Source organism: Acinonyx jubatus, chromosome A2 (assembly GCF_027475565.1).
Source record: "Acinonyx jubatus isolate Ajub_Pintada_27869175 chromosome A2, VMU_Ajub_asm_v1.0, whole genome shotgun sequence".
NCBI lineage: Eukaryota > Metazoa > Chordata > Mammalia > Carnivora > Felidae > Acinonyx > Acinonyx jubatus.
In genome coordinates, this window is record NC_069383.1 from 137,785,185 (window position 1) to 137,810,364 (window position 25,180).

The following is a 25,180-nucleotide window of genomic DNA, read 5'->3' on the forward strand; positions in this document are numbered from 1 at the left end:
GTTTAAGACAGATCTTTCAGTGTGATGCTCTGACTGGGATTGGGCTAAATTCATGATGCAATATTTTGGGGTTGGTGGACACAGTGAAGTGAGGGTCTTGAAATGAGTCTTGATACCTACATAGTTTTTTTTTCAGTAAGGTATTTGAGCAAGTGGGCTATCTAGTGCCCTATGCATGGGCTGTTTACCCAGAGGAGGAAAGTATTTGCTCATATAAATTGCTTTTCAGGAATTCCTGCAACACACAGTGAACTTATTTATTGGTTACATCCTTGTCTTCCTGGGCAAGAATTTCTTGGAACACATGTTGAAGTCATGTTGGCATGGGAGACCTCAGTTGTCATAAAAGAATGAGCACATTCCTGGAGATTTTTGGAAGGAACAGAGGGATGGAAAATTTCTCTTAGTTCTTAGAAACCTAGAGACAGAGAGCAATTGTAATTGTTTCCTCTTGGGCCAACTCCATTTGTCATATTCCTTATTTCTTACCCCAAACTTGATAGACATTATAAGGCTCAGAATGTCAAAAGCTATCCAAACACATAAAAATAACTCAGGATTTCCCATCTTCCTAGAATGCCATTGTCTCTCCTATTTTTAGTAAAGTTTACTTACCCTTCAAATCTTTTACTCCCAGCCCCTAAATCCAGGTTTTGATTATCTTCTCCTCAGTAACTCTATACTGCCCTTCCCTATATATCTCTGAATCTTTACACTTCATTATCATTGTCAGTATTTCTTTCCAAGACTTTGGGTTCCTTGAGGCAGAATTGTGTCTTTTCCATCATTTGTTTTATATTAAATGTAATTTATTTTCAAATTGGTTTCCATACAACACCCAGTGCTTATCCCAACAGGTGCCCTCCTCAATGCCCATCACCCACATTCCCTTCTCCCTCACCCTCTTACTCCCCATCAACCCTCAGTTTGTTCTCAGTATTTAAGAGTCTCTTACAGTTTGCCTTCCTCCCTCTCTGTAACTTTTTTCTCCCCCTTCCCCTCCCCCATGGTCTTCTGTTAAGCTTCTCAGGATCCACATATGAGTGAAAACATATGGTATCTGCCTGACTTTCTCTGCCTGACTTGTTTCACTTAGCAAAATACCCTCCAGTTCCATCCATGTTGTTGCAAATGGCCAGATTTCATTCTTTCTCATTGCCAAGTAGTATTACATTGTATATATAAACCGTATTTTCTTTATCCATTCGTCCGTTGATGGACATTTAGGCTCTTTCCATAATTTGGTGATTGTTGAAAGTCCTGCTGGAAACATTGGGGTACCTGTGCCCCTATGAATCAGCACTCCTGTATCCCTTGGGTAAATTCCTAGCAGTGCTATTGCTGGGTCATAGGGTAGATCTATTTTTAATTTTTTGAGGAGCATCCACACTGTTTTCCAGAGCAGCTGCACCAGTTTGCAGTCCCACCAACAGTGCAAGAGGGTTCCCATTTTTCCACATCCTCGCCAGCACCTATAGTCTCCTGGTTTGTTCATTTTAGCTGCTCTGACCAGCGTGAGATGGTATGTCAGTGTGGTTTTGATTTGTATGAGGAGTGATGTTAAGTCCCCAGAATCTAACACAACAGTAAATTCTCAAATAAATGCTTATTGAGTACATGAATGAATGAAGTCCATAGATAGATGACTGAGTGGATGAGTGAATGCGTGGACAGATGGTTGGATGGATTTATGTAGAATATTTAAAAAAAATTTTGTCTTAGAGGAGTAGGCAAAGGATGTGGTTTCCAGAATTTTGTGGCCGATTGTACATATAGGTCCTTTTCTTAACTTTCTTTTCACTTAACAAATATTTATTAACTTCATTCTATAGGCCAAGGATTGTGCTAGGTGCTAAGTTTAAAAAGGTAGGCAAGGTCAGTGGGTGTCTGCCATATTGAAGAAAACACTTTCTGACTGTAGACATTTGCCCTACATAATTACCACCAAAACTGTCCACACTATCACAACCACCCCTACCACATACACCACCATTACAACCATCATTATCATAATCACAATGACAACGTCCACCACCACCACAATTACAGTTAGCATCGACACCATTAGTCAAGGAACTGTGGACAATCTTATGAGATTTCTGTGGCCCAGGAAATACTGCCTAAAGCAGTGTTTTCAAACTTCAGCATGCAAATGAATCTGGTACATTAGTTTGTGTTAAGGCCTGAGATTCTTCACTTCCAACCAACAAGGGTAAGTTAATGTTGCCGATCCAGGAGGCACATTTCAGGCAGGAAGGATCTAGAATATAGTCCAGAGCCTCAGAGCTCTCCCTTTCAGGGGACACCATGCTAAAGCTGACCAAAACCTTCAAGAGACTGTAATCATGAGGGGTGCTTGGGTGGCTCAGTTGGTTAAGCATCTGACTCTTGATCTCGGTTCAGGTCATGATCTCATGGTTTGTGAGATTGAGACCTCTGTCAGGCTCTGCCCTGACAGCTCAAAGCCTACTTAGGATTCTCTCTCTCTCCCTCTCCTTCTGCCCCTCTCCTGCTCACACATACGTGCATATGCTCTCTCTCTTTCTCTCAAAATAAATAAACTTAAAAAAAAGGAGATTGTAATCATAAATAGGAACGAATTGAGGAAGGAAGTACCTGGGAATTTGAGATGAAATTCAGAGTCTTAAGAAAGTGAATGAGATTTCTCTTGTTATAAAACTCTTTTGTCCAACCTCTAGTAAGAAATCATCAGGCCATGTAACCTATTCACGGTTTCTAGGGATTAGGACATGGACATCTTGGAGTGGAGCATTATTCTGCCTACCACAATTTACACTCTGGTCTTCAAAATTCCCACGTCCCCAAAGTCTCAACCCATTATACAATCAATATAACTGCACTATGCTGGGGTAAATACTGCTTTCATTTTCATTGACATTTAGTTTAAGGTAGCTACTTTCCTCTCAGCAAACAAAAATCAAACTGTTTGATGAGAGATGAGACAAGGATGGAAGAGGAGAATAATTCTTTTTTTTTTTTTTTGATTTTGAATTTTCAAAGGATCATGAACTAAAAACATCTCTAGTTTTCTCCACAATGTTGAGATATTTTATTAGAGATGTTTTCCCCTTTTTTTTTGTTTTGTTTACTTATTTATTTTGAGAGACAGACAGACAGACAGACAGAAAGAGTGCTCCAGCAGGGGAGGGACAGAGAGAGGGAGAGAGAGAGAATCCCAAGCAGGCTCCATGCTGTCAGCACAGAGCCTGGTGTGAGGCTCAAACTCACGAGCTGTGAGATCATGACCTGAGCCGAAACCAAGTTGGATGTTTAACCAACTGAACCACCCAGGCACCCTGTGAGACGTTTTCTTCTTAGATTCAAGATTATGTGGCACCCTGGCAGGTCCTGGCACGGGCACTCTTACAGAGGGATCAATATGTGTGCTTTTAAACCTGCAGGAGCCATATCAGTTAAAATCCCTGGAATCATCCAACTATCCATCTCAGTGAATCTTTCAAATTCACAGAAAATAAAGAAAAGACAAAGACACTGTTTCTTCAATGTTCAGTTGGTTATAATTCCAGTTAACATGCTGTCTTTAGATCACACTTGGTGTTTCAAGAGTTTTTTTTCAATGTGTTGCTTATATTTCCTTCTCCTTTTAAAAATCTGTTTGTCCTCCAATTCCACATTATAGGATCTCTACTTATATTGTTTTTTAGCTCTAATGATCCATGGTTTTGTTCTCTTATTCATTTACTGGGCTGTCATATGAATTTTTGCTACTTCTTTAGTATACTTGGATCTGAGTACTGGCTTTTCTAGTCTAGCTATACAGAAAAATATTAGCAAAGACATTGATATCATCTATTCATGATGTTGAATAAAATAACTTTTCCTTAAAAAATATTGGCAGACACAGGAAGGTCCCCCCCACCAACACGCTCAACATTTTTTTCAGATTTATTGAGAAATAACTGACATACATGACTGTATAAGTTTATGATGTACAACATGATAATTTGATTTACATATATTATGAAATGATTACCACAACAGGTTCAGCCAGCATCCATTTTCTCCTTATGATGAGAAGTCTTAGGATTTACCTTCTTAACACCCTTCCTGTGCATCATACAGTAGTGTTATAATCATCATATTGTACATTATATCCCTAGTATTTATTTACCTTATAACTGGTGGTTTGTACCTTTTGACTACTTTCTTCCAATACCCCCTCTCCCTATCCCCTGCCTCTGTTAACTACAAGTTTGATCTCTCTCTCTTTCCTTTTCTTTTTGTTTTTTAGATTCCACAATAAGTGAGATCATACAGTATTTGTCTTCTGTCTGACTTATTTCTCTTAGCATAATACCTTCAGGATCCATCTATATTGTCACAAATAATAAAATTTCTTCATTTTTAATGGCTGAATAATATTCCATTGCATATGTGTGTGGTGTGTGTGTGTGTGTGTATGTATTTGTGTGTGTGTGTATCTATCTATCTATCTATCTATCTATCTATCTATCTTATAACTTCTTTATCTGTTCATCCACTGATAGACATCTAGGTTGTTTCCATGTCTTGGCTATTGTAAATAATGCTGCTATGAACATGCAGGTGCAGATATCTTTTTGAATGAGTGTTTTTGATGTCTTTGGATATATTCCCAGAAGTGTAATTGCTAGATCACATGATAGTTCTATCTTAAATTTTTTGAAGATTGTCCATACTGTTTTCTATAGTAACTGTACCAACTTATAATCCCACCAACACTGCACTAGGGCTCTCTTTCCTCCACATCCACACCAGCATTTGTTATCTCTTGTCTTTTTGATGATGACCATTCTAACAGGTGCAGGTAATATCTCATTGTGGTTTTAATTTGCATTTTCCTAATGACTAGTGATGTTAAACATCTTTTCCGTCTTTTCATGTACCTGTTGGCTGTTTGTATATCTTCTCTAGAAAAAAAAGTGTTTATTCAGGTTCTTTGTCCATTTTTAATTTGTTGTTGTTCTTCTCCTCCTTCTCCTTCTTCTTGCTATTGAGTTGTATGAGTTCTTTATATGTTTTGGGTATTAGTCCCTTATTGGATATGGTTTACATATATTTTTCCCTTTCTATAGGTTGTCTTTTCATTGTGCTGATTGTTTCTTCTTTTGGATGGAAGCTTTTTGGTCTAATGTAAACTAAAAGGGTCCAGTTCTATTCTACATGTACATACTCAATTATCCCAGTACCATTTATTGAAGAGACTATCTTTTCTTCATTGAGTATGCTTGGCTCTCTTGTTAAATATTAGTTGACTATGTATACTCAGGTTTATTTCCGGGCTCTTGATTCTGTTTCATTGGTCTATTTGTTTTTGTGACAGTATCATATTATTTTGATGACTATGGCTTTATAGTATAGCTTGAAATCAGGAAGTGTGATGCCTCCTATTTTGTTCTTCTTTCTCAGGATTTTGGCTTTTAGGGGTCTTTTGTGGTTCCATATAAATTTTAAGAGTTTTTTTTTTTAACTTCTAAAAAAAAGGCCATTGAAATCTTGATAGAGATCGCATTGTATCCATAGATGACTTTTGTTCCTACTGACATTTTAACAATATTAATTTTTTCAGTGCATGAACATGGAATACTTTTCCATATATTTGTGCCTTCTTTGAATGTTTTGTTAATGTCTTAAAGTTTTCAGAATAAAGATCTTTCCCCTCTTTAGTTAAACTTATGTCTAAGTATTTTAGTGCTTTTGTCAGGCCTGAGTGTATACTGAATTCCCTGGTCAAGGAGGCCACCAGCTTTGCTCTGCAGATGGGGGAAGCCATGGGTTGTGCTCTCTGTTCAAGTGCTTAGATAGTGCTGTTGAGTGGGCTACACAGCTTCCTGTTGGGTCTAGTTAGGTTCCCTGGTTGCACAGGCAGAAGACTCTATTGTAAGGTTGTGAATTATATTCCCTGCCCAGGCACAGTGGGAGAAGCAACTCTAAAACTAGTCAAGTTCTTTGTTGTCTTAACTCAAGCCAACCAGCACCCTTAGTTTCTGGCCAAACAGAACTGCTGGCTTTGTACTGCAAACTATGGGCTCTGTCTCCTCTTCTCTTGGAGCCAGTACTACTGAGCTCCACAGCTTTCAGGTCCTTTCACCAGAACTTCTGGTCAGATGAAACTGGAAGACACTCTTCACAGTCTCCACAGTGGGTGGGGCTATGTTTCAGCCAGCATGGGAGAGAGAGGGGGGCTGACATAGTAAACTGCTTTCAGTTTCCCAAACAGGTTCCCCACTTTGGAGGAGCTGGGAGCTACCCTCAATCTTAGTTATAATTTAATCCTCCTGTCTGTGCATAGTATGGGAAACCTCCCTGCCTAGTAGAGACTTTGCTCTGGGGATGATCTCTGTTTTCCCACCTCTTGGCCCCAGCACTTCTAAACCACCCAGCTTCCAGGAGTTGTCACCAGCGCTTCTGGTCAGATGGGGCCAAAAGGCACTCTCAGCAGAGGGTGGAGCCATGACTCAGCACCTTGCAAGGTGAACTGGGCTCCAGGGCTGGCAAAACTTTTTTGAGGATCCAAATCAGGCAGATCTGCTCCCCACTGAGTTTCCCCGGTCAGAAGGCACACCCAATTTGGTTATGCAGATGAGGAAAGCTTCCCATGGGATTACGGCTTGGACACTGCAGGCGTGAACTCTATCTGGCAAGATTCATGTGCTGGCTGTTGCAAACCCCTCTCCCTTATCTGTCACAGTCAGATTCCCAGTGGTTGGACCCTGCAGATGCCTCTGCTCTTTCCACAGGGTGAAATCAGAGTAGGAGTTTCCCACAAAGTACCCACAGTGCTGAGGAGGGCGTGGAGCTGGCTGTCTTCCGTGTGTTGTCTTTTCACTCTGGAGGAACTGGAGGCTCAGGGGAGACCTCTCTAGCCATGGTGCTATGCTGGCCAGGGGGAAGGGCAATGCAAGGAACAGGTAGCTTCTCTTTTTGTTCTTCGAATACTCTCTGTCTTTGTCTTTGTGGTGCAGGGTGGGCTTCTGCCCCACCTGGGTCCTAAGATTCTTTGAGGGGTATCATATTCTTGAATAGATGTTAGTTGTTTTTCTAATGAGGGGAAGGGAAGTCAGGAATAACCTCTTTTGCCATCTTGGTGAAGTCACTCCCATTTGTCACATCTTGATGCAGCATGCAAGAAAAATATACATAGTTCTTTGAAAAGGCTATTAAAATACCCCTGGATTTTGACCTACTTCAACCAAATAGTGTATCACAACACAATACAGCAGCAGATATAAGAATCTACTGGTCTTCTATTAAGCCAAACATTAAAAAGACTTTCAATACTCTGAAACAATGCCACTCTTCCCACTAGTTCCTTTCATTTGTTTGTTTTAGAAAATATATCATATATGTGTATATGTAATAGATTTATTATTGTTATTTTAAAATAAATTAGTAGGGTTTTTTAAAAGTTTTGTTTTAATTTCTAATACGGTAAATATCTGTAGATAGGACCTACATACACAAAAGCTTTTTGGGGCCTTTAATAATTTTTAAGAGTGTGAATGAATCTTGAGACTAAAATGTTTGAGAACTGACAGCTTGGGGAAACCTTTACTAAAGATGTTCCAAAGAATGCTGTCCCCGGGGAGACTCGATAGAAACCCAGCAGCCAAAAACAAAAGGCAACATAAAGCAAGAAGAATTTGGTAGTTAAATAAGTTTAGAAATGTTGCTTGCTCTAGTCCCTTTGGAGATGCACAGTTTGTAACAGCACATTAAATGTTCAACTTGAACTTTCTTCAGTTCTCAGTCTTTCCTCAACTCATTTGATCATGAAAATATTTTTCCAAGGGATATGCTTTGGGAAATACTGTTCCCTTGCCAACCATGAATGTTATCATTTTAAATATTTTCCAGTACGATAGGTTGAAAAGTGGTATGTTATTATTTACTGGCTTCTAAAAGCTGGATTTTTAATTTAAGGGTCAGTCATATCTTCCTTTAGAACAGCTTCTAGCTGACAATGTCCTCCACCCCCACCCTTATGCCATCAGGCAGGGCAGGTTTGGCCACCAAAAAAATGTTTCACCACATTCTGACTTTTCAGTTTTATGAACTTGGGTTGTTTATTAGTCTTCAAAAGAGGGAAATTAATGCAAACCAATGATAGTAAGAATGTGTTCAGAGAGAGAGATCTTACATACTAAGGAATTGGGAAAGGGATCTTTGCTCTAGGACAGACGGCAGTTAACTTGGCAGTCTGTGCCTTTGATTGAAATGAATGTCCTTTTGTAGGACCTGATTTGTCCTTTTTGAGTTAATGGTTACTCATTCATACATGTTGTCTGATTTGGTTTCCTTGGAGGAATTACCCATTCTCAAGGCTGTCTAAATAAGCAGGGTCACTTTTATCACCATGTATTTTCCTCCCTGTAAATAACGATCAACTGGAATTCTAGTTTAGGAACAGGTTTGCTAATTGCAGTTCTGTAGTTGCTAATACAAAATTATACTTGAAGGTAAACTTGCTAACAGCTGTATTTCTATTTCTAAGAATCTATCCTAAGGCAAAAACAGAATGCAATTGAAAAATATACTTATAAAGATGTTCTCTCTAGCATTGTTTATAATAACCAAAGTTGAAAACTAAAATGTTGACACGTGTGGAAACAATGAAATACTATAGTATATTATAGTATATTTACATAGCAAAATGCTATACAGGTCTTAAAAACTCTGGTTTTAAGACTGTTTAGAGATATGGAACGATGTTCCCCAAATAATATCAGTAAATATAGTAGGACAAAAATGTCACAATATATGTTGTTAGATCATTTTCCATAAAAGTTATTCCATTTTACATTTTCACCAGCATCTTTGGGCATGCTTCTTTCCCTACACTCTTGCCAGCTATGAGTGTTATTTTAAATATTTTCTAATTTGATGGGGTAAAAATGATATAGCATTCTTAAATTAAGGAGACTTTCAACAGGAAGACAAAGAGCAGTAATTGACATTTCCAGACAAGACTTCACTCTAATTGCTACTTTGCGGGCAGAACATTGGGCGGCACTGACTACAAGATGGGCTAACTCTGATTAGTGACACCTGACATCTCCAGGGGTCTGGGAGAAACTTCTAGAGCCCAGAGAGGTGATTTGAGTCCAGTTAAAAATAACCAAGAAAATTCCATTGTAGTCACATTTAGCCATTTGTAATTTGTCCTTGGATAGATTAATATAAATACTATATTAAGGTTATCTCCATCCATGTATAAAACCCTCATATAAACATTTAAGGAGACTGAGAGGCAGGGAGAGAATATAAGCTTTTTTGTCTCCCGTGTGTCAGAGGCTTTGCCATTTTAAAGTTCTAGTAGGTCATGGAATTGTCTGTCAGGTAATTAAAATTGTCATCACAGTTTCCATCTTTTATATCCCTTACTTAATGCATGTATGCATAAGGTTTGCAGAAAGCCTGTGAGCTTTTTTGGAGCCACTAAGGGGACTTGTTGGCTATTGCCATTCCCTGCCACTCACCATGGATGTGCCAGTCATGCCTACCGAATCTGTTGTCATAGTCATACTGCAACTGGATAGAATATTGAAGGAAATGTCAAAAATGTAGCCATGTGAGAAGAATCAGGAGGCAGTATTACTATTCAAAGAGTTAGCTTCCAGCTTGGGCTCCTATCTGCATGGAGCGTGCTGAGGTCTAATTTCAGCCGTGCAATTAATTCTCGGACAACATGAGAAAAGATGTAACTGACACATTTGTGAAAACTTGGATGTTGTTTCACTAATTCATGTACTTATTTTCTTTACGATTTTATCTGAAAGCGTCTTTTGAGGGCTTTTTGTTGTTGTTAATTTTTAAAAAATCTTTTGAAAGATGAAAACGCACAAAAACAGAATTCAGCAAAATGTAAATGAATCAGAGCAAATGGGATGCAAGCATATATTGTGCAGATCCGGGATGGAAATAGAGATGTTTGTTCTTCCTTTTTTTCAGGAGAATCATAGAACTTTCCATTGTGCGTCAGACATTGTGTTTTCTATTCTCTATTCTGAGACATTTAAAAGGTGACTAAAAGCAGTTTGAAAATGTCGAGGCTATTATTGTGCATTCTGACAATAAAGTGTTGATTCTAACACAGAGATCTGTCCTCTAACCCTGATATGATCTTTCACCACTGCTGTAAATTTCTTCCTTTTAAAATAATGATTCCACATTTAATGTTTTTCCTTTTGCACTTTTCTATAATACAGTCCCTTACTTGAATTATAATATCCTAGATTTAGATTTTTAGAAATATCCTGGATTGAGTCGTGGAAAATGGCTATTGTCTGTTGAATAAAAGATATTAGGACACTGGCCTATGCATTGTTGAGATATACTTTTGAGAATGCTGTCACAAAAAATACATACTTCTAATATATTTTCATTTAAAGGAAAGATTATTTTAATACTTCATGGTATAATAGAGGGGTCACGATATTAAGATAATCAGCTAGGTCTTGCTAGGGTTCGAAAGTAGAGGTGAGTCAAGGGTGTGTATATAGGAAATGCATGAATACCTTCTTAGTTGAACTGTAGAATATTTAGGCTCTTTTCAATAGTTATGTAGTGAATTTTTTGTGTGTAAGTGTGTATAGTCTTTACAACTACGTGAATATGCTCTTCAAGGCTTGCACATATTTACTGGAAACTATGAGTTTTAAAATTGCTTTTCTCTGTAAGGGAGATCATGTTTCTCTTTCTTGTCTTATTTTTATGGCTCTTTTTCATGACTCTTGTGGTGACCAGCATTCACTTTATTAGCCCTACAGGATGGCTGTGCAAGAAGGTGAAGGTCCTCATTTCCCTTTGGTCTCCATTTTCTTATCTGTAAAAGAGGTTTGTTGATGATCTTTAAAGCCACTTTAATCTCTTGACTAGTATGTTCATGTATTCTTCTTTAATCCTGCATTCATTATAGATTTATGAGGATAACCTACAAGCATGTCATGAAAGTATTTTGAAAATTGTGCAGTGTAGAGATATCTGGTATCATTCTCTGTGACTGCTTTTATGCCTACACAAGATTACATTTTCCAGGTGTGTAGTATCTTAAACTTAAAAACATTTTTTTATGGTGGACTTAATACACTATATGCTAAACAAACACTTTCTGATTGGTTCATGTTTTTTTTAAATTTTTTTTTTTAACGTTTATTTATTCTTGAGACAGAGAGAGACAGAGCATGAACGGGGGAGGGGCAGAGAGAGAGGGAGACACAGAATCTGAGGCAGGCTCCAGGCTCTGAGCCATCAGCCCAGAGCCTGATGCGGGGCTCGAACTCACAGACCGCGAGATCGTGACCCGGGCTGAAGTCGGATGCTCAACCGACTGAGCCACCCAGGCGCCCCAGGTTCATGTTTTTTTAATAAAAAGCTTGTTTATTTATTTTGAGAGAGAGCATGAGCAGGGGAGGGGCAAAGAGAGAGAATGCAAAGCAGACTCTGCACGGTCAGCCCTGAGCCCAGCGCAGGGTTCAATCTCACGAACCATGAGATCATGCTTGACCAGAGTCGAAATCAAGAGTTGGACACTTAACCAACTGAGCCACTCAGGTGCCCCAAGATTGGTTCATTCTTAAGCCAGGGATTGTTTAGGTCTTGGACAGAATGGCTGTCATCTGCTGGTTCATTACCACATTTCCTTTTAGGCATTTCAGGAGGCGAAGGGGCAAGCCGATATCTGAGACGTAAAAATGAATATATTCCCAGTCTTCCAGACTACCTAGCAGTTGGTGGTCAGTTTTGAGAATGTTGCTTTCCAGAAGCAGCTATCATGATTTCTCAGAGGACTGGCCAGTGAACAAAGTATGACCCATGAGTGAATCAGGGCACTCTATCCTCCCATTTGATTTGTGTTTAAAATCGAACTAGAACATTGTTGCAGAAATTAAGATGCAAAAGCTCATTGCAAAAAAAAAAAAAGTTTCAAATTGGTTTTTATGTCTCTTTGTGCCTAGAGCAAACTCTTGATCCACGTAACAATAACCCCTTGAAATGCTATTTTAGATTGGAAGTGCTGAGGCAACACTAATGATTTTAGAGCAAATATGTTACTCTAATTTCCTCCATCTGCTATGAATAAAAGGATATGAGTATGAAGTCTGGGAGAGTTGTGGAGAAAATTGTTTCTTAGAAAAGTTGGAGATATTTTTAAATGTGTGCAGGTGTGAGGGAAGAATAATTCTTTTTTTTTATTTTGTCAAGTGTTTCAAAAAATGGGAACTTTATTGTAGCTTAATGTAAATGTCAAGAAAATTTCTGCATAGCTTTGCTAAGACTCCAGGAGAGTATCAAATAACTTGAGGACGAACTATCCAAATTTTATTGTGATACGCATCTGACGATTCAGATGAAAACATTTTCTGTGGGTTTCTTTAGAAGTTCTTATGAGTGATAAGAGCTACTTTTATATGCTTGACTGAATAATTCTTTTCTTTCTTTGAGGATTGTCCCCTTTTGACTCAATCCTCATGTAGTAGTATGGGAAGAAAAGGGTATGTATCCTCCTAGCTTCCCGGTCAACTCTACCAGTCAATACTGGTACTACCGCATGTTTGAAAAAAAAATTCTGTAGCCATTTATTTGAAAATCTAGAAGAAATAGTGATTCTTAAGGAACATATATATGATCAATATTAACATAAGAAAAGTTAAAATATTTTAATAACAATAATCAGAGAAAAAAGTGGAAGATTATTAAAGATGTCCCACAAAAAAAAAAAAGGCCCCAGGCCCAGATGGTTTTACAGCTAACTTAAATTTAAGCTTTAAAACAGTTACTCCTTATGGTTATTAAACAGTTCAAGACTATAGAGAAAGAGGGAAGTAATTGTACAATTGTGCCTCAAGTAATTGTACAAATCTAAACCTAACTTGATATCAAAACCTGATATTGAAAGCTCTAAAAACATATTTTATACCAATTTCATTTTTGTATGTATAAGTATATAATTTTTAAAATAGCAACTTAAATCCATCTGCTTATGAAAATATGAAATATTTGAAATAGGGTTTTTTTCAAAAATTACAAACTGGTTCAAAATTGGATATTTATCCACACACACCATGCAACGCATCAGCAAATTAGAAGACAAAAATGATATGATTATATCAATACATGCTATGTTAGTTTCTTAGGGCTGCTATAAACAAATCACCAAACTAGGTAGCTTACGACAACAGAAATTTTTTCAGTTGCAGTTCTGGATGCTACGTGTCCCAAACCAAGGTGCCAACAGGATAATGCTCTCTTCAAAGTTTGTAAGGGATTATCTTTTCTTGCCCCTTCCTAATTTCAAGTGGCTGCTGTCACTCCTTGGTGTTCCTTGACATATATATACATGTACCACTTCAATCTCTGCCTTTGTCATTACATGGAGTTCTCCCTGTGTGTCTGTTTGTGCCTCTATTTTCTCTTCTTTGGAGGATAGCATCCACTGGATTAGGGCCCACCTTAATCCAGTATGGCCTTTTCTTAAGTAAGCACATCTGCCAAGACTCCATTGCAAAATAAAGTCACCTGAGATTCCAGGTGGCCATAAATTTCAACCCAGTACACATACCAAAAAGGAATTTGCTAAAATTTATTGCTAAAGAAATTTTGAATAACTTTCAAAATAAAATGGGCATTGAAGCATGTTAATTAAACAAAATAAAATATAGTCACAAAAACCTATCGTAACATTACATTAATCAGTGAAATATAAAAGCCATTCCTATTAAAACCAGGAAAAATGCAGAGGAATACTGTGAACACTGTTACTTAACACTGTGTTGCAGGTTCTACATGATGTAATTAAACAATAAAATTAGGGAAAATAAATATTGGAAAATGTTAAACAGAGTTGTCTTCATTTTCAGATGATATGATTATATTCCTAAAAAAGTTAAGACTGTTACAGAAAACATGTAAGCTGGAAGGCCACAAGGTAAATATATTAAAATCAAAGCTTATTTATACCTTTAATAACCAGTTGCAAAGAAATAGAAAAATTTCATTTATGTAAACCAAAAATATAAAATCTTTAGTAACACATTCATTATTAAAGGAAATCATCAAACTATACTCCCTAATATTTCCTATTCTAAAATGTCATTCCTTTCTAAAATAATGCATATGTCAATGATTCAAGTCACAATTGCAAAAGATTTTTACTTTTGCTCTTTTTTCTAGACATTAAAACTTAATATACAGTTGCTGCTTTAAAACAGCATGTTATTGGCCATGAGAAAAATTGACAATGGAATAGAAAAAAGTCAGAAGCAGATCCGAGTATATATAATAATGAGCTAAATAGTTAGTAAAAGTGTTTTTTTCCCCCAGTGGGAAATGTATGTTTCCATAAAAAATGAGATTAAAGTTGACTTTTCATATGTAAGTTGTGAATGATAGACCCCTATTTCTCACCATAAAATTTTAAAAGATAAATTTTAGATGAATTAAAGATATAAACAATAGAAATACTAGAAAACTAAGAAATCCTATACGCCTATGAGATAAAGTTTTACATTATATTTGAAACAATGGCTGAAGATATTAATTGGTAATTCACAATGGAGATCTGCTCAGCCTCATTAGCAGTCATCATAGAAATACAAATCAAATCATAATGAGACAGTAGAACATTGTCATATTCTGATAAATCTGGCATTATCTATCAAAATTAATGGTATGCCTGTTGTTTGACACCATACCTATTGGGAATCTTTAATCTATTGTATAAAAATGTATATTCAAAGATATGTGCTGCATTGTTTTAGTGGAAAAAACAAAACAAAGCAAGAGAAACCCATCAAGAAGCTCATTAATAGGGACATTGTTGACCATATTTATAATTGTAGAGTGGAATAATATGCAACAAATAAAAATAATTAGGTAGATCTATATGTGATGTCCAGTTGTGTCCATGATGCAGCTGGTGAATAATCTTTTGACTGGAGCGATTGGGAAAGTATTGAGCTCATTTAAATGAAAAAGAAAAGAATAGCTCTATATACAATTATGTGTTTGTATATATTTGGATAAAACTAGAGAAACTGTGGAAGCATAAACAAGTACTTCTTTTTATTACAATGGGAAAATGGGATTGGCCATAGGGCAAGGGGAAAGTACTGATTTATTTTATATGTGTGTATATGTTTATTTAATTTATTAAACAGAAACATATGTGTTGATACATATGTTTGTGTTTTTGTGTATTATGCTATTTTTTACAATTAAAATAATTATTTATTATCTGTGGCATGTTTTTCTGATCTCATATACATATGTATGTGTGCTAAATCTTTACAGTATTGTAGGGGTGACTGAGTGGCTCAGTCGGTTAAGCATCTGACTTCAGCTCAGGTCATGATCTCACATTTTGTGAGTTCAAGCCCTGCATCGGGTTCCAGACTAACAGTGCAGAGCCTGCTTAGGATTCTCTCCCCACCCCCCTCTCTCCCTCTGCCTCTCCCCGACTTGTGCGTGTGCTCTCTCTCTCTCTCTCTCTCTCTCTCTCTCTCCCTCCCTCTCTCTCTCTCTCTCAAAATAATAAACTAAAAAATTATACAAAAAATCATTACAGTATTGTGTTTTAAGACAGTGCTTTTACCACATTAAAAAGTGGGCAAAATGTTTCAATGGCAATTTACTAAGGAGGTGAAACAAAACACCAGTAAAACTTTCAGCTTATTAGTTATTACAGCAAAGATAATAAGAGCAATAATGGTTTTTTGCTCAGACTGACAATTGTCCCCAAAATTGATACGTTTCAATATTGTACAGACTGTAGGGTATTGTCCAGAGTATGTGCATAACTTGTTAAACTTGCTGGAGGGCAGCTTGGCCATATTAACTTAATAACTTTGATAATATCCATTATCAGAATGCTCTCCTGTCCAGCCATACTACTTCTAGAAAGTAATGCTAAGGAAATAAGATGTTTATTTCATTACAGCTTTGTATATAATAATGAAAAAAGCTAAATTCACTCATAAGCTATATTACAGCTATTTACACACACATTTACACCTACACAGTTATAACATTATAATGAACATTTATATATGATGGTGTGAATTTCCGCTGATGGCATAGAAAGTTATGTATAAAACACTTGATCAGTATGTTAGATTCCAGTTGTTACGTACCATGACCCAATTTTGTGATATATTCATGCATTAAAATGAATGGAAGTAGACACACCAGACTGTTTGCAGTGGTTTTCTGTGGATGATATGGTAACAGGTGATCTTTTATATTTTTCTGTATTTTTTGAACTTTTTGAAAAGTGCTTGCTGTACTTTTAGCAAGAGAAATATATTGGTTGTTTTTTTTTAAATTTTGGATTAAAAAAAATGACCCAAAAGACCAAATTGGAAATGTTTTAAAAATTAAGAGTGACAGGGGGGAACAACAGAACAGGGAAAAAAGTGTATATGTAGACTTGGTGAAGAAAGCATTACTGTTAATAGTGTCATAGTACCAGCTGTTAGTTGGTAATATAAGGCCTATGGGGAGGCCTTTGGAAGGACTGCTTTGAGTCTATTGTTACTTAAATATCTGACCTTTTTGAATTAGCTCTCCTGCCATAGGCAGCTTAACAAGGGATTCTTCACTAACATGTGTACTTTATCTTATTTGTTTGGATTTAGGGTTTCCAGTTTTTCTCCAGGGAGTACATTACGTTCCGTTGCTTGTTCCCAAACACTTATCTTGGAAACAGCCACCTTTCTGGTAGAAGGCAAATGTCATGACTGAAGGCATGGGACAGAACCTGATTAATATTCCTAAAATGCCTCATTTATGTTCCTAGAAGCCAAATCTGCATTCTTTTCAGTGGTGTAGAATGTCAGTACAAATACTCTATCTATGCTGAACCTGGTGGAGAGGGGAAAAAAAAAAGCCACACTCCACTTCTTTATTTAGAGTTTGCTTTGAGAACCGCAAGCACTATTTGAAAGGTCATCCCATTTCAAGTAGCAGATGGATAGGAAAAAAAGACTCTGGCTTTTACAAATAATTTAATTGAATTCTCCTTGCCATTTCTGGAGGCAGTTCAGGATATTTTTTAAAGCAATGATCCATAATTATCTTTCAGAGTGGTTAGTATTGTTAGACAGATGTGTAATTCTTTGTGTATAAGGGAGCAATGTAGCACCCATTTTACCTAGTTGATTGTCTTTTCCTTTCCTGTGCAAACAAGTGCATACAACAAAAGAAAAATCATTGCTTTAAAAAAAGAACAAATTAAAATTTTTTTTCAGATTTGATTTTGACTTCAAGCTCTTTTTTCTTAGGCATGGTTGTATTTATAAAGGTCAGCTTCTTTGCCTTCCTATAAGCAAATTATAATTTGCATCTATGTAGCCTACTTTTGTTTACAGTGCCTGTATACAAGAACCCCAGGGGTGCCATAAACCATGAAACACAAATTTATCATATTAATAGGATATAAAACAGGAATAACCAAGACTTCTAAGAATGCATTGTATCTGTGGCTTATTTTGCCTTCTTTTTAAGTATTTGTAATCTCATTTTGCTATTCTGATTGGGGTAAGGATGAAGGATGGGATGCCCAATTAAATTAGAATTTCAGGTAAATAATACTTCTTTAGTATAAAGTATGACCTATGTGTGATGGGTGATGGGTATTGAGGGCACCTGTTGGGATGAGCACTGGGTGTTGTATGGAAACCAATTTGACAATAAATTTCATAATAAAAAAAAGGTATGACCTATATAATAAGCTGGAGTGTCACCTCAGAATAGAGAATTTTAAATAAAATTGTGAAATATAATAAATATAATAAAAGTGCATAAGACATGTATGTCCAGTTTAATGAATAATTATAAATGAAAACATGTGTCAAGACAGGTCCAGTGCTCCAAGAGTCTCCTGCAAACCTTCTCTGATCTTAATCCTTTCTTTGACCACATTAAAGGTAGTTGTTATCCTATCCTTTACAGTAATCAATTCCTCGTATTTCTTCTTGATTTTTATCATCAATGTACATACTTCTAATCATTACAGTTTTTCATATTTTAAATTTTATGTAAGGGGAATGACTGCATGAGTCTTTAAAGGTAAAATATTAATAATTCTATTCAACTTAGGGGCAAATACGAGTGATATCCTTCCATCAAATTATGAAACAGACAATCTTCTGAAGCTTGAATGTACTTGGGTTTTCTGTGTAACAATCACTGAAGGGTAGTTGTTTAAAAGAAATCTTAATGAGCTCACGGATATAATGGTGCCATAAATATTTGAAATTCTATACTTTCCCTTCAAAATGTTTGTTCTACCAAGCCTCACTAATTTCTTAGAACATGAGGTCAATCCAGTGGTATTTTCACTGGGTTTCTGTTTCATTGGTATCAGTGGAGTAAATCACATCAGTAACCTGTCCAAGGTCATAATTTCAGCCATAAATGGATACAGAGCCTTTTGATTTATTATTCATATAGATAACAATACTCAGAATGACTAAGGAACATTCCCTTTTGTATCATAAATTTTATCTGGTGACATTTAAAAAAATGTGTTGCAGAACCCAGCCTGCTGATCCATGGACTCTCTCTTTCCTTTTGTTAATGACACCATCTTTTGCTTTAATCATTTCTTCTTTACCTCCTTAATGCTGAAGATGGCACATTTTCCAAGCAACTTTGAAGAGTAACCATCACAGGAGGAAAAATAATAAAAAATAATTTAAAAACAGATTTCTGCGTGTTTAAGAAAATCGGCAATTTTCCATGGCAAGCACTTGAAGTCAGGGATGATTTATTATTCATTTGACTGTAGTGAATATTCATGATTTGCATGTTAAATTAGAATTATTGAGATTTTTGTTTACCCTAAAGAAGGTTGGGAAGTTGTGTGTTTAAAATTTGAATTTACTAAAATTTACTTTTTAAGAAACAGAATTTTCTGTCTCAAAGGAACCTTAAAAATGATCTGGTTAAATTCTCTAGATAGCACATATAAAAATATGAAATGTTTTGTAAAAACAGGACTGATCTAGTTATGTTATATGAGGGCACTTTGGTAGCGAACCCTGGTTTGTGTCTTTCTTTCATTTTCTCCTCTGCTCCCTTTCTCTCCGTCTCCCTGTATCCTTCCCTTCATTCCTTCCTTTTCTTCTTTGGTTTTTCTTTTAAAGCAGCAGGACCCTTTATTCAACAAAAATCTTGCCCCAAAACTCAATATTTAAAATAGAGTTACTCTATTCGAATAGAGAATGAGGCTGGGCCATACCTTTCTTATCTCCACTCCACCACACAGACCCCCAGAATATCACCATAGAGCCCTTGGCCTCCCATGATCACTGTTTTAAAACCGAGAGAACTGAATAATATATTATCAAACGCCTATGTGCCAGACACTCTTCTAAATATTTTACAAACATTAACTCACTTAATCCTCAAGATAACACTGAGATAATAATAATTATTATTCTAATGTTATAGGTGAGGACACTGAGACACAGAGAATTTCAATAAGTTACCCAAGATCATACAGCTATTAAATGGCAGACCCTGGACAGTCCTGTTCAGGAGGCCCTGTCTTACCCAGAATGCTTCACAGCCTCACTTTAGCAGGAGCAGCCATTATATTCACCTCTTAGAAAGGATTAGGACTGTGCTAGGATTAGGAAAGGATTAGGACTGAACTTTACATTCATTATAGCTGATGTTTTCAGAGTGGCCAGTGAGGTAACAGTATTGTCCCCAGTTTACAGATGCAGGAAACGAGGCATAAAGAAGTCACATCACATTTCTGTGAGGGTCAAGGCCAGGATTTGAACCTTCACAGTTTGACTTCAGAGCTCATGCTCTTAACCACTTGTTTCATAGGTATCTATGAAAATGAAAATATTTGTTTTTAAAGAATTATGATGCTTTTCATTTTCTTTCATGTTGGGTTCACATTGGCTAATGCTATAGAGAATATCTATATTCTGAGTAGCCCACCAGTCAGCTCTACCAGGGAAAGATTGTGCTCAGAGAAAATTCAGCATCTTAGTGTCCTATGTCCTACCCATGCCCTTATGGTTCTCACATTTGTTTTCTGGTCCTTCCCTTACAAGCCTGCTTAATTACCTCAGTATTCTCTGCAGCTCTATTAAACAATACCATCAAGCATTCCTATTTATCTCACAAAGACTAATGGCTCATCTCCAAGGTCAGTTATCTGTGTTTTGATTTAATCCTCTCAGATATAAAAAGTCTTTATCTTGTTTGATGGTTGTAATGGTGGGAAATGTTAGGCTCTGTTTCAGACTACTGATAGAGGACCTTCTCCCTATTCAGTGTTGGTCCAGATAAAGACCTATGTATCCAGAGCAGCTGTGTCCAGCATGCAAGCATAAGATGATTCTTAGAGGGGGAGCAGTAAGAAGCCTGATGGCCTAAGGTCTAGTACATATGAATGAATGGGTGTGTGCTACTCATTAAATTGTGTTGCTTTGGCCCTTTATCTGCTGTGCAGAAAAATTTTGCAGCACAAGTTCAAGTGAAGGGAATTGGCTGCTCTGTGGCCTTCAGTACTAGCAAGGCAGAAAGCAGTTCTGTGTCAACTCTGTACTCATGTGTTTTTTTCGGAAAGTATAGTTGATTCCTTAAAACTTAATATGCCTTTGTCAATTCCCTCTAATATTTACCTATGACTTTAGCCTCTTGAGTTAAATCTTGAGTAAACATGGTGATTTCCAGAGACCAATAAGTAGAGAAATACCTACTTGGGCAAATCAAAACCTATGGAAATCTCACTCCTACTTACCTCCTATCCAGATAAAGAGAAACATTTAAAAATGTGATCTTTATTCTTTCCCCAAGGAAAAGTAGTGCTGCACAAAAGTAAAATAGATAGGTCATGGTTCAACCTATTTAAATGAAAAATAATTCCTTTTTTGGGAGCATCTGGGTGGCTCAGTTGGATGAGCATCCGACTTCGGCTCAGGTCATGATCTCACAGGTGGTGAGTTTGAGCCCCACATCAGGCTCTGTGCTGACAGCTAGGAGCCTGGAGTCTGCTTCGGATTCTGTGTCTCTTTCTCTCTCTGCCCCTCCCCTGTTCATGCTCTGCTCTGTCTCTCTCAAAAATAAATTAACATAAAAAAATTAAAAAAAATAATTCCTTTTTTAAAATGTTTATTTTTGAGAGAGAGAGAGAGAGAGAGAGAGAGAGAGAGAGAGAGAGAGCATGCAAGCGGAGGATGGGCAGAGAGAGAGGAACAGAGGATCTGAAGCAGGCTCTGTGCTGATGCGGGGCTAGAACTCATGAAGAGTGAGATCATGACCTGAGCCAAAGTCAGCCGCTTAACTGACTGAGCCAGCCAGGCACCCCTGTAAGTACTTTTTTGAAGCACTTATTATTATTAATGCAGATTTTTATCTCTGCATTGATGTAGATAACAAATAGTAGTTGGCATGTCATTTTATTAGCTTCCTATAACTGTTGTCATAAGTCACCACAAACATAGTGGCTCAAAACAAGACAAATTTAGTATTTTAAGGTTCTGGAGGTCAAAAATCTGAAATGGATTTCACTGAGATAAAATCAAGGTGTCGGTTGGCCTGAATTTCTTTCTCAAGTCTCTATGGGGTCATTTGTTTCTTTGCCTTTTTCAGTTTTTATAAGTTGCCCACATTCCTTGGCCTGTGGCCCTCATCCCTGTTCAAAGCCAGAAATGGCTAGTTGAGTCTTTCTTTTATCACATCACTCTGGCTGAGTCTTTTACCTTTCTCTCTCTATATAAGAATTTTTGTGATTACATTGGAGTCACCTAAGTCATAGTGGATAATATCTCTATTTTAAAGTTAGGTGATTAGCAACCTTAATTCTCCTTTGCCATGTAACCTAAGATATTTGCAGAGTCTAGGGATTAGGATGTAGACCTCTTTGGGGAAAGGTATTGTCCTGCCTACTAGAGGGGACAGTAATATTTTTGGAAATATATTTGTTAGTATCAGTCCTAATTAAAACAGTATAACTATGCTGAAGGTAGAGAGGGTACTGTGGATTTTTGTTTTTATTTTTGAGAGAGAGAGAGAGAGAGAGAGGGAGAGAGAGAGATAGAGACAGACAGTGTGAGTGGATGAGGGGCAGAGAGAGAGGGAGAGGGAGAATCCCAAGCAGACTCTGTGCTGTCAGCATGGAGCCCGGTACAGGGCTCGATGTCACCAACTGTGAACTCATGACCTGAGCTGAACTCAAGAGTTGGATGCTTAACTGACTGAGGCACCCAGGCTCCCTATGTTTTTTATATTTAGATTGGACATAGATCTAGGCAGTGGTGCTAAAAGATTCTATATCATCCCAAGGGACTCTACAAGATGGCTGCTAGAGACTGGGAATTGGGATAGAAATTCTGGAAACCAACTGATGACCCAGTTGTAGGGGATTTAAGTGACACATAAGAAAAGACAATCATCATATCTTTCTTGGCAAATGCTGGCTATTTCATGATAAAATTGAAAATTTAAAAAATCATAATGGACAAGAAAAAAAAACAGTATCTCAGAGACTCAGAGTAACAGACCTCTCAGGATGATTTGCCACAGGAACTTGAAAAGATGTTTAGAAGTTTGGTATCCTCAGAAACTTCAGGAAACAAAAAGAGAAATGAGAGAATAAATGATGGCTAAAAGAAAGTAGTATAGTTTGGAAAAAGAGATAGGTTAGTGAAGCAAACATAAAGAAACCAGAATGCCATACAGAATTAAAATCTGTGTTAGAAGCTGGAAAGAAATCAGCATTAAAAAATATAGAAGAAAATATAGACTATAGAAGAAAAATTGATATTCTCAAAATGAAGAAAAGGACAATAAAATTAATGAAATAGAGAAGATTAAAAATATAGCAGAGAGAGATCATCAACTTAAACATTGGACCAAATCTAAGAATTATAGATATTCTTGAGACAGAAACAATTGGAAAACAAGAGGTAATCAAAAATTAATAAAAGCTCTTCTGAGCTAAAACAAAAACAAAAGCAGAAAAGCCTCAGTATGCAAATCGCAAGGGTTTTTCATACTCTAGGCAACATTAATGAAAAGGGTTCCATTCTATTACAAGCTGGCAATTTTTTTTTTAATTATAAGAATAAAGAAAAAATTCTTCAAGCACACGGGCAAAGAAAACCAGTTTACCTTATAAAAATACAAAAATTTGCTCGGAACAGTTTGGGAGAGTGTACAGAAGAAAGGTAAATATACTCAGGTTGTCTTTCATTTGGAAAAGTAACAGAAAGAGATTCTCAAATATACAAGAGAAAAGAAAGCATACGCTTCTTTACCAGGGAAATGGCTTAGGGATGTAGCCCAGGTCAGTGCTATTCAAAGTGAAGTTCTGAGTCCAGTAACAGTGTTATCTGGAAACTAGTTAGAAGGACAGATTCTCTGGTCCACTCCAAACCTCCTGAAGCAAAATCTCTGGAGATAGAAGGCAGCAATCTATATTAACAGTGTTCATAGGAGATTTTTACATGTACTAAGATTTAGGAGGCACTAGTCCAGGAAACAGAGAAATGGAATTTACAAATTCTGTAACAGAGAAGTAAATGTTATTAAGAAACTGATTATTAATAATGTAGCTACTTGAACACAAAAGGAGACTTAAATAATTGTAACTTTAGTTATAACACTGAATGCAATTGTAAAACTATACTTTTGAAAGACAAAATACATAATATAAGATGATGCTTTAGTAAGTGTTAAGTATTTAATATTCAAAAAATTAATACTAAGTTGCAACAAAACCTAAGGTTATATTTACAGAATCTGGAAATAAAATGGTAATAAATATTCATTTCAGTAGGGGTGGACTCAACGATTTCAAGTATTGGAAAATTTTAAAGTTTAATTACACATTCAATAAATTATTCTTTTTGGTATACTTGTTATCACTGTTAGAAATCAAAGTAGGTATGACTTCCAAATCAACAGAGAGAGAAAAGAACGTGCTGCCTGGTCTAAATCACCAAGCATACAAAGCAAGGAAATTTACAGTGAAGCAGAAACTATGTAAAGACAAAGGAAGATCTGTACAGAGGTACAGCCAAACATATCATTTATACCAACCATAGTGTAAACTCACCTACTTGAAAAACAAGGCAGATAATTTGACCAATTAGTCCATCTGAACATTGACGTTCAACGAAAGTATACCATGTTTGTAAAAAGCCATGCTTTAGTTTTAGTATTCTTTGGCTAAGTCTTACAAGTGCCACATATTACCTGAATAACCATGGGAAATACATTTAACCTATTTGGCTTTAAATTTTCTTATGTGTAAAATAGGAATGACATTTCCCATGTACCTTACATGATGTGAAGAACAAATGTGAATGTGAAAGCATTCTCTGAAGCTGAATCATTATAAAAGAATCATTTAAACCTGTTAAAATACAAAGACTCTCTTTTTCAGCTAAAAAGCAAAATGTAACCATGGGTTACTGAGAATAGATATACCTAAAACAAAGAAACTCACTATGACTAAATGAAATGAACAAAAACAACAACAGGGGTGTCTGGGTAGCTCAGTTGGTTGAACCTCTGACTTTGGCTCAGGTCATGATCTCGCAGTTTGTGGATTCAAGCCCCATGTCGGGTTCTGTGCTGACAGCTTGGAGCCTGGAGCCTGGAGCCTGGTTCAGATTCTGTGTCTCCCTCTCTCTTTGTCCCTCCCCCATTTTCACTCTGTCTCTCTCTCTCAAATACAAACATTAAAAAAAATGTTTAAAACAAGAACAACAACAACAACAACAACAACAACAACAAAAGATGCACAAGATATATTAGGCAAAAGCAAAATAAAGCAAAAAAGCAATCTTGGCAATATTTACACACAATAGAGTCAAAGATTGTGAAAATATTAAATGTGATCTAGAAGATTATATTCCCTCTCAAATGGACTTCACAATGAACATAAGACAGCCTTGAATTGTCATTGACATGGTAACAGCCTCAAAATGCATGAAACAAAGCCTGTTACAAACATAAGGAAAACTTGACAGAAATAGAATTGTCGTATGAGATTTTAATACACTTTTATTGATCTTTTATGGGTCAGATAAACACAGAATACATGGAGTATTTTTTTTATTAAACATAATTTATTGTCAAATTGGTTTCCATACAACATCCAGTGCTCATCCCAACAGGTACCCTCCTC

At 36.6% G+C, this 25,180-nt stretch overlaps 1 protein-coding gene across 9 annotated transcripts in view; it reads left to right on the top strand.

Annotated features, from left to right (window-relative positions):
- The window catches only part of FHIT (fragile histidine triad diadenosine triphosphatase), a 1,399,071-nt gene that overhangs the window by 464,772 nt on the left and 909,119 nt on the right, over positions 1-25,180 (top strand). Inside the window, exon 1 of one of the 9 annotated variants that reach the window (XM_053220343.1) lies at positions 4,616-20,419. The exons of the other annotated variants lie outside the window; for them this stretch is intronic. The gene's annotated coding sequence lies outside the window, so the exon portion shown is untranslated. Of the gene's footprint in view, positions 1-4,615; positions 20,420-25,180 lie in introns of those variants that run through there. 9 annotated transcript variants of the gene reach the window in all.